This window comes from Micromys minutus (genome assembly GCF_963924665.1).
Source record: "Micromys minutus genome assembly, chromosome: 1".
NCBI lineage: Eukaryota > Metazoa > Chordata > Mammalia > Rodentia > Muridae > Micromys > Micromys minutus.
In genome coordinates this window covers 166002313-166021017 of record NC_137969.1, presented here as the reverse complement: position 1 = coordinate 166021017, position 18705 = coordinate 166002313, and positions in this window count along the sequence as shown.

Here is an 18705-nt window from a genome sequence, read left to right as displayed (position 1 = left end):
AAAGTCTCTTGACAGCCAACATAAAATCATAATGTTCCAGCAGAATTTGAGCCAAGAAGAAATCCCCAACCACTTACTTGAAGCTTGTTTAGTTTAATCCACTACACTGTCAAACAGGTCATTTCTTCCTCCATTTCTGTCACTCAGAAATTAAATTGAATGATCATTAGAGATGGGCCCTCCCAGGGCTTCATGCAGTGACAAGTGCAGCAATTAACCTGTGCTGGTCACTGTTGCTTCCAAGCTGACTGCTGGCTGTCATCGCTATAGATACATAGGTAGTTAAATGTGCTTTAAAGAATTATCTTACTCTTGGGGTCCCTGTTGGGATAGACAGACTGACACTTGGAAGTCCACTCACAGATGTGGAAATCAAAGCAGATAGAATTCCGAGATCACAGCACAGAAAAACTCACACGTGGTTTTCCAGGTGTGAGCTCTGTGCTTTTTGTTTTTGTTTTTTGTTTTTTTAATTGTGGGATGGCACATCGCAGAGAATGCACAGTAATAATTACTAAACTTGTGCTCACATGATGGATAGATGAAATGTACCATTCTGGATGGCCAGATGTGAGTGTAAAAAAATAGACATAAAATATGTGTAAAATAACAGTTGTTTATTTATAAATGGGAACAGCTTTTTAAAATTCTGTTTCAGAACAAAGGTAAATGATCTTACCTTTGAAGTGTCTCAAAAATGTGTTAGTGGCTACAATGAAGGACAAACAAATGGAAGGGTGTGTGTGTGTGTGTGTGTGTGTGTGTGTGTGTGTGTACATATGTAGTTGAACTATTTTGTTGTGGATATGAGTGTACATCATAAAACGCTTTCAACTTTGTTATATATGAATATACTGAAAAGGGACAGTGAGTTTGCTGAATGGCCAGTATAACAGTCTTCCTGGGCCTAAAAGGATGCTACAGGCACTAAGTAACTTCATTATCTGATGAAAACATTGACAGTCATCACAAACAGACCTCTCCTCTACCTCCTCAGACTCCTGACCATACAGGTAAGCTTTCCTCCCCCCAACCCTGGCCCCATCTTCTCAGCTCTCTGAGACCTCCAGGCTAAACAAAGCTGTCCCTGAACAACCTGCCATCCCAGGGGGACCTCCATTCTCAGACAACCTCTTTGCCCAGCTTCATCAAACCTGAGGCTCCTAAAACATACAGAACCACAGATCCAGAACTATACAGCCCAAAAATACCTACCAGAGGCCTGCCATATCAGGACTATCAAGGTTCACCCACTCCCAATACCTACTACAACAAGAATATCCAGAGACTAAAATCATCTAGATGGTTAATGGCCCTTGAAAAAATACAGTCAACAAGAGTCAGGGCAAAATGACACCTCCAAAGCACAGATACCCCACTACAGCAAACACTGCATATCCTAACACAACAGAAACACAAGAAAATGACCTTAAATCCACTATTACAAAGATGACAGAGGCCTTTAAAGAGAAAACAAATAAATCCCTTAAAGACATACAGGAAAATACAATTAAACAAGCGAAGGAAATAAATAAAACTCTGTATGACCTGAAAGTGGAAATAGAAGCAATAAAGAAAACACAAACTGAGGAAGTCTGGAGATGGAAAACCCAGGGAAGAGAACTGGAACAATGGATGCAAGTATCATCAACAGAGTACAAGAGATGGAAGAGAGGATCACAGGTGTAGAAAATATAATAAAAGCATTGATATATTAGTCAAAGAAAATGTTATAGCTAAAAACTTCCAACCACAAAACATGCAAGAAATCTGGGATACCATGAAAAGACCTAACTTAAGAATATTAGGAATAGAAGAAGAAGAAGACCCAGAAAGTATTCTCAACAAAATCATAGAAGAAACGTTTCCCAACATAAATAAAGAGATGCCTGTAAACATACAAGAAGCTTATATAATTCCAGTTAGACTGTACATAAAAGAAAATCCTCCCAGAACATAATAATCAAAACACAAAATCAACAGAACAAACAAGAAGAAAACTAAAAGCAGCAAAAGAAAAAGGCCAGGTAACGTTAAAAAAAAAAAGCAGACCTATCATAATTACACCCAAATTCTAAAGACTCTAAACACTAGAAGGGCCTGAACCTCTAAACTAAACCATCTTGCAACCTTGCAACCTCCAAAAAACAACTGTTGCCAACCTAGACTACTATACCCAGCAAAACTATCAATCATCAGATAGAGAAAACAAGATATTTCAAGACAAATCTAAATACAAACAATACCTATCAATAAATCCAACCCTACAGAAAATACTAAAAGGAAAACTCCAGCATAGGGAGGATAACTAAACCGAAGAAAACAGAGGCAATAACTAATTCCATACCAGCAAAAACAAGGGAAGGAAATACAGGCACACACCAACACCACCACTACCATCAAAATAACAGGTAAAAACAATCACTGGTCATTAGTATTTCTCAACATCAATGGACTCAATTTTCCAATAAAAAGACACAGGCTAACAGAATGAATGTTAAAACAGGATTCATTAGTCTGCTGCATACAAGAAACACACCTCAGCCATAAAGATAGACATAACCTCATAGGAAAAGGCGGAAAAAAGTTTTCCAAGCAAACAGGCCCAAGAAGTAAGCTGGAGCAGCCATTCTAATATCTAATAAAATTATATTTTCAACGAAAACTAATCAAAAGAGACAGGGAAAGACACTTCATACTCATCAAAGGAAAAAAATCTATCTACCAAGATGATATATCAATTCTGAACATTTATGCCACAAATACTAGGGCACCCACATTTATAAAAGAAACATAACTTAAGCTTAAATCACACATTGAACCTCACAATAATAGTAGGAGACTTCAACACCCAACTCTCACCAACTGACAGGACATCCAGTCAAAAATTTAAAAAGAAAATTAACAGAAAAATAATGAAATTAACAGACATTATTAATCAAATGAACCTAACAGACATCTATAGAATATTTCACCCAAACACAAAAGAGTATACCCTCTAGGTGGGCCAGTGATGCAATGGATAATGTCTCTGACTATGGATAAGAATATACCTTCTTCTTAGCACCTCATGGTATCTTCTCCAAAACTGACCATATAGGTGATTACAAAACAAAGCTCAAAGATCAAAGAAAATTGAAATAATGCCTTGTATCTTATCAGACCACCATGGATTAAGGCTGGACTTCACCAACAACAGAAACAGAAGGCCTAAACCCTCATGAAAACTGAACAACTCTCTACTCAATGATCTCTGGACCAGAGATGAAATAAAGAAAGCAAAGACGTTCTAGAATTCAATGAATAGGAAGGCACAACACACCCAAACTTATGGGACACAATAAAAGCAGTGATAAAAGGAAAATTCATAGCACCCAGCACCTCCATAGAGGAATTAGAAAGTTCTCATATAAACTTTAAAAGTACACCTGAAAGCTCTAGAAAAAGACCAATCAAGCACACCGAAGAGGAATAGAAGGTGGGAAATAATCAAAACCAGGGCTGAATTCAATCAGTTAGAAATAAGGAAAACAATACAAAGAATCAAGGAAACCGAGAGCTGGTCTTTTGAAAAATGAACATGTTAGAAAAGCCCTTACCCAAATTAGCCATAAGACAGAGACAATATCCAAATAAACAAAGCCAATAATGGACAGGGAAACACAACAACAGACACTGAGAAAATTCAAAGAATCATTAGGTCTTCAAACACCTGTACTCCACAAAATTGGAAAATCTTAATGAAATGGATGATTTTCTAGACAGATAGCACTTACTAAAGTTAAAATAAACCAAGTAAACTATTTAAATAGCCCTATAACCCCTAAAGAAATAAAAGCAGTTATTAAAAGACTCCAAACCAAAAAGTCCCAGGACCAGATAGTTCTACCAGACTTTCAAACAAACAAACAAACAAACAAACAAAAAAAACCTAATTTCAATACTCCTCAAACTATTCCACAAAATAGAAACAGAAAGAATAATGCCAAACTCATTCTATAAGGCCACAGTCACCCTGATACCTAAACCACACAAAGACTCAACAAAGAAGGAGAATTTCAGACTGATTTCTCTTTAGAACATTGGTGCAAAATATTTAATAAAATACTTGAAAACCAAATCTAGAAACACATCAAAGACATCATTCATCATGATCAAGTAGGCTTCATTCCAGGGATGCAGGGATGGTTCAACATATATAAATCCAACCCACCATATAAACAATTTTAAAGGAAAATATCACATGATTATCTCACTAGATGCTAAAAAGCCTTTGTTAAAAATCCAATACCCCTACGTGCTAAAGGAATGAGAGAAATCAGAGATATGAGGCACATACCTAAACATAATCAAATCAATGTACAGCAAGCCAATAGCCAACACCAACTTAAATGGAGAGAAACTTAAAGCATTTCCACTAAAATCAGGGACAAGCAAAGCTGACCCCTCTCTCCCTTTCTATTCAAGATAGTACTTGAAATTCTAGCCAGGACAATTATACACCTAAAGAAGATCAAGGGGGAAACAAATTGGAAAGGAGGAAGTCAAAATATCAATGTTTGTGGATGATATAATAATATGCATAAGTGACCGAGAAAGTCTTCCAGAAAAACTCCTACAGTTGATAGAGTGGCTGGGTATAAAATTGATTCAAAGAAATGAGTATCCCTCCTTTATAGAAATAGTAAGCAGGCTGAGAAAGAAGTTAGGGAAACAACAGCTTTCACAATAACCTTGAATAATATTAAATGTCTTGATATAATGCTAACCAAGCATGTGAATGATCCATTTGACAAAAATTTCTGAAGAAATAAACCAAAGAAGATATCAGCAGAGGGAAAGATCTCCCATGGTCATGGAGAGGTAGAATTAACATAGTAAAAATGTCTATCTTACCAAAAGCCATCTCCAGATTCAATGCAATCCCCATTGAAATTCCAACACAAGTTTTTATAGACCTTGAAAGAGCAATTCTCAACTTCATATAGAAAGACAAAAATCTCAAGATAATCAAAACAATCCTTAACAATATAGGAACTTCAGAAAGAATCATCATCCCTGACCTCAAGCTGTACTACAGAGCAGTAGTGATTTTAAAAAAACAAAACAAAAACAAACAAACAAAAAAACTACATGGTATTGGTAAAGAAACAGACATGTTGATCAATAAAATTGAATCAAAGACCCAAAAATAACCCCACACATCTATGGACACTTGATTTTTGATAAAAAAGCAGAAACATGCCATGGAAGAATGAAACCATCTTCAACAAATGATGTGGGTTGAACTGGATGTCTACATGGAGAAGAATGAAAATAGAGTCATACTTATGGCACTGTATGAAACTCAAGTCCAAGTGGATCAAGTACCTCGCTGTAAAACCAAGTACACTGAATCTAATAAAAAAGAAATTGGGAAATAGCCTTAAAGGCATTATTACTGGCAACAAGTTCCTGAACAGAATACCAGTGGCTCAGGTTCTACAATCAACAATTGACAAATGGTACCTCTTGACACTGCAAAGCTTCTGAAAGGCAAAGGACAATATCAATAGGACAAATGGGCAGCTCACAGATTGGGAAAGTATAATTACCAACCATACATCTGACCAAGGACTAATACACAAATTTTACAAAGAACTCAAGAAGTTAGACATCAACAGCCCTCCCAAATTAAAAATGGGGCACAGAGCTAACCAGAGGATTTTGAACAAAGGAATCTCAAATGGCTGAGAAGAACTTAAAGAAATGTTCAAGGTCCTTAGTCATCAAGGAAATGCAAATCAAAACAACTTTGAGATACATTCTTACACTGCTGAGAATTGCCATGATTAAAAAAATAAACAAACACAAAACCAAAAAACCACCCACTCAGAGGAGAAGGAGAGGGAAGACGGGGGAGGGGGAAGGACTATGGGAGGGAGAGGGGAGTGAGCAGGCTACAAAGTGCATAAGTAAAATAATAAATTTAAATTTAAAAAAGAAAGAAAAATGAACAGGTAATCATTTATTTGCTACAGAAGAAAAAATATAACATGCTTGTCCCAAAAACATGAGCTGGAATATAGGAAATAAAGAAGGTGTGTCAATTCGAGCAGGCTGTGACAGAAGGCTGGAATATAAAAAGAGATGAAGTAAAACATCTCTTAGGATTTGGACAGAAAGTATTGAATCTTAAAGCTTGCCATATCTCAAAACTATCAAAAATCAAAACTAACTAAGCAACAAATAATACACACACAAACACACACACACACACACACACACACACACACACACACACACACAGTGCCAAAACTAAAACCCCACAAACAATTAACAAAGTTCATTTCTTTTGTGCACCTGTAAGGCTGCCCAGTACCGTGTGTGTGCTTCTTATAACCACTGAGGCACCATTGGAGAAAACTGGCTTTCCCTTTGTCAACAGATATGGTATTGACTGCAGGCAGATTCTTGGATGAGGTCTTTTTTCCTCCCTCCCTCCCTCCCTCCCTCCCTCCCTCCCTCCCTCCCTCCCTCCCTCCCTCCCTCTCTCCCTCCCTCCCTCCCTCCCTCTCTCCCTCCCTCTTTCCCTTCCTTTCTTTCTTTGTTTCTTTATTTCTCAATAAGTAAGGTTTCTACATTGTTTCAGAACAAGTTCAGAGGCTTCTTGCTCATTCATTAATTTTTGAAGGTTCAGTTTTGTTTCTGTATTTTAGTTTCTACTCTGGGTATTCGTGGTAATCTTTTGAAACACGCTGTCAGACAGCTTGCAGAAAAAGAGACTCACCAAACCCAGCAGAGGAAAACTGCTGGCTTCTCAAGCTTTACTGCAAACAGCCATGCAGCTCCCAGACACCCAGACCAAACAAACTAGCAGTGACTCCAAAAGAAGATGTGTGACAGAGTCCAAAAGGAATGAACTCATTTGTCAATATGCGCCAGCTACTCTGGAGCGCCCCAGAAGCACTTGGTAGGGGATTTTATGAATGACAGAGTGTCCCATGTCCCCAACAGGGAAGAGCATCAGTGAAATTACAGGGCTGCCAGTTGTGTCTGCACATATGGGCATGCCTGGGAAGACTAAAATAACACCAGAAACTCAGGAATCAAAGGAGAATTATAAAAACAAGATAGGAGTTTTGGTGGGTTGGATTTTTTTTATTTTGTGTTGCTGTTTAAGGCAAGGTCTTGTGAGGTAGCCCTTGCTTGCCTGGGACTTATTATACAGACTGGGTTGGCCTGTAACTCACAGAAATCTACACGCCTCTGCTTCCCAAGTGCTGGTATCAAAGGAGAGCTCCACATCTAGCCAAGTGTAGCTTTTTAATCTCTGTACGCTCAACCTGAAAGTATACCTTGAACAAATTGTATGACCTGTATAATTATGTTATCTTGAGTCCGGCAAAAAGGAAGTTAATGTAACCATATGGCCACTTCTGGAGAGCTATGCTTCTGAACCAACAGGCAAAGAAAGGAGCTATTGTGCTGGCTAGAATGATTCTTTTCCTGGTTACCGAGAGGAAACAGGACTAATGTTCTGAAATGGAATTAAGGTCATTCCTTGAAACTGGGCTGACCTTAATAATTGTCATAATTAATACAATCATGGGGAATTAACGCTTCTTAAATTCGAAAGCTCAGTTCAAAAAGCCACATGGTGGATGTATTTGCATCACCTACTTTTGGAACAAAGCCACTATGTAGCCTGGTCCATGTGCAATGCTCCAGCTAAGCACAGCCCCAGGCAGGACCTCATGGACATGAGCATCAGCTATGGGACATAATGGTTGAGTGTTGTCATGAGTCTACCCTTGGCCTTGGAGTCTTTCAGTAGAGCTACTAGACATTGTGGAGCAAAAGGGATCCATCCATATTATACCTGACTGCCTTCTTCACCCACAGAGTCCATGCACAGACTAAATAAATGTGTTAAGCCATGCTGGGTGATTTACTATGCAGCCATAGTAACTGGAACATTGCCACTCAGGGCGACACTGGAATCAGCCTTTGCAAAGCTCATCCTTATTCTTGTAGCGCAGGGATAAGGCAATGTGAATTTCTATATTCAGGATTATTCCTGCTAGATATTCTTAAGTACTGGTGACCGTCCTATTTATTATGTAGGATAGAAGCAAGTCGTCTTATTTCAACCTGATAAGGGACCACAAGCTAACACACGGCTAACTCAATCAGTGTCATGGGTCCATAGGAGGTGCAGGGGATAAGGTTTTGAGGAAGAAGAAAGCAAGGCACAGTTTCCATGTGCTGGTATAAAATGGCTTTTCTCTACAAGAAGAAGGTATAGGCAGATTCTGGGCTTTGGGGACTTAGGATGTTTGTCAGGTACACATTCTGCTCTTCAGGACTCAAAACCTCCAGGCCATGCTCTCCTGCTCAGACTCCAAGTGTAGCACATTTCCCCTGGAGTCATCAGCATCACCCACAGGGGCTGATGAGCCTGAAGGATGGTGGGCCAGCTAGACAGGCCATGGGCATGGAAGAGAGAAAGCCGAAGTTCTACCTGCCTGCCAGCCTGTACCAAGTCATAAGTGATGGTTCTGCCAGGCTCACTGGTAATGAGATGGACAGTTAGTGAGATCTCTTTCTCTGCTCTACAGTCCCTCGGCAACTCCCCCAGGCTGCCCTTTGTCTCCCTCTGTCCATATATCTGGAGTGAAGCGCTTTATGGCCACTTCTTCAGGGGATACAGAGTTATACATCTCTGGATTTATGAGTGTTTGCCAGGCCCCCTCTGGTTCCTGTACCATAAGGTGAATGCCAGGGCAGGGAGAATAATGTCGCATTCTAATAGATCTGGGCCGGTTTCTGACAGCTTATTTTGACAAAAGCATAAAATTCAATGATTGTTGCTCAGCCCAGAAGCTACAGAAAATACAGGAGTTTAAAAGAAAAAAAGAAAGAAAGAGAAGGTTTAAATGCAACCTACTCCATATCCAAAATGCTGAGTCAAGGAAATTGGGAAAAGCAGGGAAAGGGTAAGCCAACTGATACAATGAGAACAGATGGTCTAGAAGCTGCAAGATTCACTCCAGAGGATGTCTTGACTAGGTCTCTTTCCAGGATGGAAGGAGCAGGCTTGCAAGTGAGCACAGCCAGGAGTCGACTAGGGAAGTAGGTGTTTTTGAAAGCCCAGAAAAGATGGCCCAGAAGGAGTTTTCATTTGCCAATTATACCAACTGTCGATATAGTCCCCCTTCCACACTAAACAAGGTTGTGGGCCAACTAAGAGGTTGTAAAATTGACCGCAGGCAACTGTGATAGCTTTGCTACAAAAGATACCACTCAGCTTTGTTCTCTAGGGAGGATGGCTTTGGTGGGGAAGGCAGGGAAAAGGTGCCAACAGTCTGAGAATGACATTACAAGAGCCCAGTTACACGTGGCCAACAGAGAACTTCAGCAAACACAAGGTACAGTCATGTGACTGGATGACCCTTTAGAGCTGATCCCCAGGTCCAGTCAGACCATTAGATGGATGGTTACAATCCCCACCAATGGCAGTCACTGAAAGCCGGATTGATGCAAAACTGTCCAGCGAGGCTGCTCCTGAATCCCTGTTCTACAGAGACTGAGCAGTGATAGACACATATTGTTTAAGTGACTCTATTTGGAGGCCATTTGTTTTGTGGCAAGAAATAACTAGTGGATGTCCGTAAAATAAAACACAGTCTGAGTTTTGTGGGACAGAAGCACGAAAATGAAAAGAGAGGCTCCTTCTCTTCTATGAGAGAATATACCGTCGTAATTTTGGGCTAGTGTGGTACTCCATGGTACCTGGGACTCAAACTATGTGTCTCCTATTTCAGTGAATACTTCATGCTGCAATATGACCACTGTATCCTGTTTCCAGGTAACAAGAAGGAAGAAGCATGTGACACCTTTCTTACATTTTTGGTTGTGAGCCTAGCCTTTAATGCCTGAGCCATCTCTCCAGTTCTGGTGACACCTTCCCTAAAGGTATTTCCCAGAAGTCTCACATGACACTGCTGTCTATACATCTATTCTAGATAAGTGTGGCCATGGCTAGGTACTAGAAGTAGTGGACTAGAAAGCAGTCTTTATTGTGGGTAGCCTTGCATACAGGTAAAAGTCCAAAATTTTAAAGAAACAAGAAATAAACATTAGAGTAACAGAATTTTTGCAAGGAGATAACTTAGTTGAATCTGAATGACAATTAGGAGAATGCCAAGAAAATGGGTGTTATAATGAGAAGATGTTTATTAATATGTCAAATGAGTTATGGAAGATAATATTGTAAGTAGCTATAGACTAGTTGCTATTACAAAAAGGGGTAAAATACATTTATGTCCCTGCTCCTGGAATAAAAGTTGGTTGTATGACCAGTAGAATTTGTTTAAAGTGACATTGCATAGGTTCAAGGGATATGCACCCATTTTGCAGGAACAAATGTTGGTGGAACCCAGTTAAGAAGTAGTAAGACTTAATCCATGGCATTAATCCTGTGGAAAGAGGGTCTAAGCTAGCCACGTGCACAAAGGCCACAAAACATCATGTTGAGGCACCATCCACAAGAGTGATCCTCTTATACCTCCCAGCCTACCCAAGACGCCATCGAAATAGAACTGTATGAAGGGTCCTAGGCATGTCACATAAAAGAGAAAAAATACACAGCCAAAGCCTTGTCCCATTTTGACCTAAAGAATTGTGATTTGAGAAACTGCTTGTTATATGAAGCCATTAAGTTTTGGGTGGTTGTAGCACTGTTTAGATTTCAAGAACTAGAAAAGAAGGCCATTCTAGGTGTGGGAAATGGCACGCACAGGAAAATATACAGTGCTGCAAGACCATCTGTTGTGTGCAATGGATTCTGCACCGTCTGATAGGCTGGAAAGTAGAATTTATGGAAGACAGTGGCACGGCATAAGTCAGGAAGAAACTAGAAGTGGAAGATCTGCTGTATACCATTCTCACACAGAGAGACTCAAGAGCCTCGTCTATCAAAACCTGTACAAAGGGGAGGAGGCTGAGGGAAGGTCGAGGTTCAATATGAAGAGAAAGTACTCCCTCGGTTCATTTTTATCCACACATGGATCTGAGGGCCATTTTCCTGGACAGTGTTTAAGAAGAAGATTGCTCTTATCTTGTGAACTGACAGGTGGGTCTATATCAGGTACCATGAGTGGGGACTAGGGGAGTGTGTACGGGAGACAGTTTCTGCTGGATTTGTTTTAGATTAAAACACTATCCTCTCTTGCTGTTTCCTTCTTGCCTAAATCTTCAGGATCTTGGCAGCTTGTTTTCAACTCCAAGAAATAGCTGAGATTAGGAGTCAGGGAGAAAGTTAATAAATTATAAAAGGAAACACCGTCGTCTTGGTTCATATTTCCCAGGCTGTGTTCAGAGTCATAGCTCCCATAAGAGGTAGCACAACTCCTTTTTGGTTTTTTGTTTGTTTGTTTTTGTTTTGGGCCATGGTTTTGACTTAGTTATAGTTAAAGAAATGACCAAATATTTAAGGATTGTTTCGCAACTCAAGCTACATGTCAGCGTCTTTTTGGGTTAACAATAGATTTTTTTTTTTTTTTTTTTTTTTTTTTTTTTTTTTTTGCATCCTCATTGGTCCACAAATATTCATGTGAAGACTGAAGGTAGTTATCAGGTGTTTTCCTTTTTCTCATCTCACAATGATGTTGGTGCTGATGGTGTGGACGATGGTGACGAGGATGGTATAAGGTCATCTTCATTTGACCTTGGAGACTGCTGACTTGGCTAGATGGGCTGGCTCCCTAGGATCTGCTTGTCTTGGCCAAGGTTACAGAGGTACAGCACCATGTCTGGCATACTTGTGGGTGCAGATGATCCAAACTCAGTTTGTCATGCTCCCATAGCAAGCATTTTACCTAGTGAGCCATCTTCCCAACCCTCACTTGAATTTTTTCCATAGGTTCATTATACAGCTTCCAAAATGATGAGTTTTCTTAGTGTGCTGAGTGGCTGACAAAGGAAATTTTTAAATGGTTTAACTAAAGCAAAGACGTTTTTAATGGGTTTCACTAGTGGACATATCAAGAGATCTCACATTACCTTTTGAGATGGCTTAGCAGGAAAGGTGTGTACTGCCAAAGATGTCTTGGAAGGGAACGTTGTCAGATTCCTTTGTTGTTCTTCCCAATGTGATCATATTGAACATCACCTTTCTTTCTACTTTTCACTGTTACTTGTATATTTGATTGCCCTATTGAGGACTAGTGGCCGATACTAGCTAGTTAGGGCTTCCAGACTTCTAACACCTTTGGCAACAAAGGCTGATTCTTTCTCTCAAAGAACACATTTTGGTAAATCTTCCACTGTTGTCCTACAAGTGTGACTCTTCATGGGTGACTTCTGCTCCCATTAGACCATGTGGAAACAACCTGGATCCTTGAGGGTTTATCTGATGAATCACTCACCCTCTGTGGGCAATTCACTGAAACACATTCCCTCAAAGTTTGCTTCCCAGAAGCTCAACTGGCCTCTGTTGGGAAAATTCATGTTTCTTCCACAGTTATTGGGAATGCAGTTTGTTCCCAGAAGCCTTCTCTTCCCTTTTGTCCTACTACAAGACTCAAACTTCTAAGATTAATATTCTCTGGATGAACCCTTGGATATTACTTTTTCCTTTTTTGAGAGATTTCACAGCAAGACATCAACAACTCCTTCTTTGAGAAATATTTTCCTTTGCCTATGATAGTACTTTTCTGTTAAGTCAACTTAAGGAAAAGAGAGTTTTATTTGGCTTGGAGGCCATGATAGAGGGATGGAGGCATGGCAGTAAGAACAGGCAGTGGTGAGCTCCCGCGTTGAACTATAAGCACAAAGCAGAGAGAGAACACAGCATGTGGTATGATGATGTTCATCTCAAAAGGCCGTGCTTCAGAAGGTGTAGCACCTGCATTCCACTCAGGCAGTACCACCTTCTGGGGACCACGTGTCCAAACACCCTCACCAGTGGTCACAATTCTCATCCATACCACACCACCTCTTAATGCTTTTTGTGGATTTAGGGTGAGTGCTAGCTAGCGCAAACACCAAGGTTCAGATTCTCCTTTGGCAAGTGGCCCAATATGTGATCTGGTACTTTAGACCATTGGCATATTTGGTGTATGTTCAAACTGCTGTATGACATAACTTTCGAGAGTATCATTTTTATAAAAATGTTAACAATACACAATATCATGTAAATAGTAGCCTCTGGAAGAGTTGTTGTGAGATCCAGTTAAATTCAACATACATCAAACACCAGGTAAATGCAGATAACAAAAATTTTATTATATCAAGCAGCTACTCACTGATCAGGGTTGTAGGACAGACTCAGGAGCTGAACGATGACCCTGAAAAAACCCTGCACAGCATATTTAAAGGATGAAACCATTAAGCAAAGTGGGGCAGGGTGGGCAATAGCATTGTCCAATTATATTTTGACAGAAGGGGTTGAGTAAAGAAGTTTTCATCAGTCAGAAGTAGGTTTCTGGGCCTGAAAACATGAACTTAGTTTGACCCTGCTGACAAGATGGAGAAGTTGTCCTTGAGATGTCACAGTCACACAACTATTCCCTTATAAGTTGTCCCTGAGGTGTCTGGAGTCAGATAACTATTTTCTTGTAATAGAAGATGCTCAGCTATTGGGACCTAGAATTTAATTTCTATGATTAAATGGAGTCTAAAAGTGAAATGGTAGTACTTAAAATCAGTTTCTTTTGCTTGTTCCCAACAGGAGGAAGCTGCAGGCCTAAATGGATTATCCTTTTCCTTTGGATCTTCAGGTGAACACTGTTACATGTAATAGTGAACACATGAGCAACATATCCATTATTACTATGAGTAATAGAACAGTAAATATACTTCTAAGAGCTTTGTGTCAGGTCCGGACGAAACCTGGGACAAATGGCTAACTGTGGTGCCTACTAGCATATCAAATCTCACAATTGCCTCTAGACTCACTCAGCATCTGTATCTCTTCTCTGATCTTCTCACCCCCTCATTTCCCCCACCTCCTACACCAAACCTCTCCAACCCAAGGGCTTCCCTTCTCTTCCTTCAGTTTCAATTTTCTATAAACCCTGCCATTTTAGCTATAAAATGCCAGCTTCCCTGCCATTTTAGCTATGTTCTCTCCTGGTTCTTCTTCCTCTCTTGGTTCTCATGGTTCGCTTGGTCTCTTTTGCCTTCTTGGTGTTCTTGGTTCTTTAGATCCCTTCTTGCCTTTCTCTCTTCTCTGCCTCCCTTGCTGTCCCCCACCCTATTCTTCTCATGGGCCAGTTTGTTCTGCTGACCATGTTCCTTTCACTATTTTCTCTCTCTGCTCTGGACTTTTCCAGATGCTTCTGGCTGTATTCTCTTTCATATCTACAACAAACACCTTCTTCTTAACTATACCTCAGATCAGGCTTATTCTAATTTCATTCACATTATGTATTTTACTTAATCCTCACCACCAGCTTATTATATATCTATCCATCATTATATACCCATTCCTGTTAGTATTTGCCATCTATTCTATAGATGAATGAACTGGAGCTCAGAGAAGTTCTATGATTTTAAGATTCCATAGGTAGCCTGTGGTAGGGCTAGAATTCAAACCCATGATATTTGACTTTCAATTTTGTCCTTCTAGCCCTAAGTTGCCTAAAGGTTTCCTGTTTCTCCCCAATTTCTGGGGCAGGCTACAGAGAACACAGAATCCCCAGAGTTAGGTGATTACAGGTTGCCATTAAATATCTGTGGCATTACATAATCTATTAACATCCCCAAATCTTAGATGTACATTTGATGACTCCAACACATCCCTTACATAAATATGGAGATGACCATAATTCCTTTACTGACCCAGCTCTCTAAAAGGAGGGGGTACTTAAAATAGATTGCAGGTCACACCTGAAATTCCAATGCTACATTAAACATGGTTGAAGGAAAGGAAACATACACCATTAATTTTCCCAATAAAAATATTTAACAGGTCCTATGGGTTCCAGGGAACTCGCTAGTCTTGGTTGGCTTGGCAATGGATTCAGTGTATTCTTAAGTCATTCCCAAACTGCCTGGCTCTGTTCATCCTTGTGAGATTGAAGTCAGAGGCACAGTTTTACTGTCAGGACAGCCTGGCCCATTGTTTGAGAATGGCGGCTTCCTCAACGAGGAAAAAAAGATCTTAGTAGCTCACAGCTTCTTCTGGGTACATCGCAACTCTGAAGATGGCTAAAAATGACCAGGCCTGGCTATTAGGGAAAACAAAGTCCACTGACACTGAATGAACAACCCGGGGGTGGGGCGTGGGGAGGTCTTTTCGTCCTCGGAACCTATCTACTGGTTCTGCATCCCCGCCCGGAATTTGAACACCGAAGGGCACGGGCCGGAAGCGCGCGCCGCCGTGGCCCCGGCGTGTCTGGAAGGAGGGATCGACCGGGCCGGCAGCGGAGGAGTGCGGGAAGATGGCGGCCTTCTCCGGTGCGTGGTGGGAAGCTGAAGGGTTCCGAGCGCCTCGCCTCGACCCACGGGGAGCGGGTGTAATGTGCTGTTGTGGCAGTGGGGTCTGTGGGATGGCGGACGGCCGGAGAGCTGTCGCCCTCCGGGGACCTGCGCTGCGCTGTGGGGCAGGGGCGGTCGGTTCAGGCCGGGCGTTTTCCCGCGGGCGTTGCCCGGGAATCTTCTCTGAGCAGCTTTTCCTTCCACCTTTCTTCCTTCGTCTTTTGCGCCGTATACACTCACCTTCCAAGTCCTGTGGCGTCTGCGCTCTCGGAGTCCGGTCTTCTGCCTCATTGACGTGGCAGTGACTATTTGAGAACCTTTCTCTGCCTCTGGTCTTGGGCCAGGATGATGAGCGGCTGAGCGTTGGGGAAGGGAACATTTGGGGCAAAGATGATATTGTCCTCTTTGGATTTATCCCTCCCAGGCCTTTCCAAAAAACAAAGCCACCTATAGTAAAAATGGTCGTCATTCGTTAAGCGTACATTTCGAGAGTTACCATTGAATGTCAAAGCTAAAAAAATTTTTTTTTTCCTCCTCACGAACCATACTTTTTGAGAGTTAGTTACTTGCTTTGTAATACCAAACAGGATTTGGGATGGGATACTGAACCCTTCAGCTATTTCTCATTTTTTCAGTTAACCTCTTTAGGCACCCACAATTTGGAAAGTTCCAACCAGCCTTGAATATACTAAATATGACTTACCTCTCTCAATATCTACAAACGTGTGTGTATGTGTATATGTACCTATATATACTCATATGTGTACACAGCTATATAAATGAACAAATTAAATTAGACTTACTATCTTTTCATGTTATTAACCCACTTAAACAACAATATTATACTATTGTTGGCTGTTTCCTTTTTCTTCTGTAAGAATATCAGGAATTCCAAATCTCAGGCTACAGGGGGAAGCATTTCTATTAAAGTCACTGTTAAAGAGGAATTCTCTCACTTAACACAATTTTAGCCCCAAGATCTGTCAGGAGATTGTAGGTCATTGTTTTATAGGCATACATTTTTGGGAGAAATGCACACATTTCAGGGCAAGACAATATTCTCATATGAACAAAAGTAGAATTAAAGAACTTGAACATGTATCGCTATTTCTCATTAAAAAGGGTAACTGTTAAGCTTTGAAAGACAAGTTTTTTGTAGGAAATATACCTAGCACATGACCAGGACCCTGTAAGATACAGCCTAAAATTTGTCAAGCAATCCATGGTTGCTGTTTCTAACAGTCTTGTAAGCAGCTTGCAATATTCTGTGTGTTGCATATTTAAGATCATCACTTACTTACTTACTTACTTACTTTCTTTCTTTCTTCCTTCCTTTCTTCCTTCCTTCCTTCCTTCCTTCCTTCCTTCCTTTCTTTTCTTTTCTTTTTTCTTTTTTTTACATTTCTATTTCTATTTCCATGTTAGGGGAACAGGGGTCTTTCCAAGCAGAGGTCAGATCAACTTGCTGGAGTTGGTCTTCTCCTACCTTGTGGGGACAGGGACTTGGTGGGTCTTTGGGCTTGGTGGCAAGTGCCAGTGAGCCTGGGCCATTGCTTCCCTTTTCTCCAGTAGTTTTCATTCTAGGAGACAGATTATAACTAGACTCTTTAACAGGCGTAGTAGTTAGACCATTCCATCTTGTTGCTCATCTTTATGTCTTAATTAGTTTATCTGTGGAAGGGAAGGTTTAGTATCTACCTGTAACTGATTTCACTTGAATGATAAAACACTTAGGAACTGCCTACTCTATCCATTTATGATTGGCCTTTATGCAAAATTAAATAAACAGTGTGGCACATGTCTTTGATTCCAGCACTCAGGAGTCAGAGGCAGGCAGATCTCTGAGGCCAGCCTTGTCTACCAATCGAATTCCAGGACAGCCAGGGGAAGCCCTGTCTCCAACCAAGAAAGAAAGAAACCAACCAGACATAGCAGATCTTTACCTGACAAGTTTTAATTGTTCAGGTTTTCTGTACTGGCAGGAAACCACCCTCCCCCTTCAGTTATCTAGAATTTGTTTTTAATGTCAAAAATAAAAATTATTTCTTAACCTTAGAGAAATAAATTCTTTCTTAAAACAATGCCTGTTACTGTGAAGACACTTGTCATACTCCCTGGACTATGTACTGCAGAGGTGACTGAGGGGTTGTATAAGCTTAGCAAGAAAGACCCCAATATCAAGACTGAGTATAGTAATCAATTCTCTAGCACATGGCCAAAGTTATCTATTTCCTATACTAGGAAGTTTCCAATTTATTTAAACTATTTTAGTTCTTTTATTGAAGTTATTTATTATAGTATTTGTGTGTAGTTATAGAGTACAGTGGGAATCTTTGGTCCTTAAACATGCTTCATAATAGTCAACTGAGGGTAAATAACATGTTCATTACCTTAAACGTATCGAATCTCTCTAGTAAGGAAATGTAAAAACCTCTCTAGTAGTCTGAGACACACTGTGCCTTATTAGCAAAATTTTGTTTTGGCTGCCATTAAATGTGGGTTGTTTGTTTCCCTTAGGTCCTAGAGGGTATAGAGATGGACTTAGAGTAGCCAGGACATAGAACTGCTAATTATCACCCAGAGAAACAGCAGAGATGCCAATCTAGGAACCCAACTGTCAGATTTTTATTCCCTTCTTTAAGAGCTAAATGAGCAGCAGTGGCTACCCCTGTGCTCATGACACTACCAGCAGTGTTACTGTATTATCTCCCCTTTTCCTGTACCCCCACAGGTAGGTGAGCAGGTCTCATTTTCTACAAAGAAAACAGATATAGTTTTATCCCAAGGTCTTCTATAAACAAAACCTTGGGGCAAACTTAAATCTGTCTCCAAAACTCAAAACTCTCAGCAGTACAAAGGTACAAAATAAGGGGCAAACTTCGAAGCTTTCCCCAGTTCTATGAAAGCAGCTTTCAGAGAATATGACTTATTAATAGGTTTGATTATTAAAATGACTTTTTTCCCCCCAGAAATGGGTGTTATGCCCGAGATTGCACAAGCTGTGGAGGAGATGGATTGGCTGTAAGTATAGAGAACTCAAATGCAATCATGACAAATGTCTTTTCTAATGTGAACAGCAATTTTTATTCAGTATATTTCTGTCTAACATAGAAAAAATGAAATTCAATTCATGATGATTTTTTAGATCGATTGTTTCTTTGAACTTTTATTTTTAAATAAAGAAGTATTAGAAAAGAAAGGTTGGATTGCCATGTCCAGTTTGGTTTAGGTTGCTTTAGC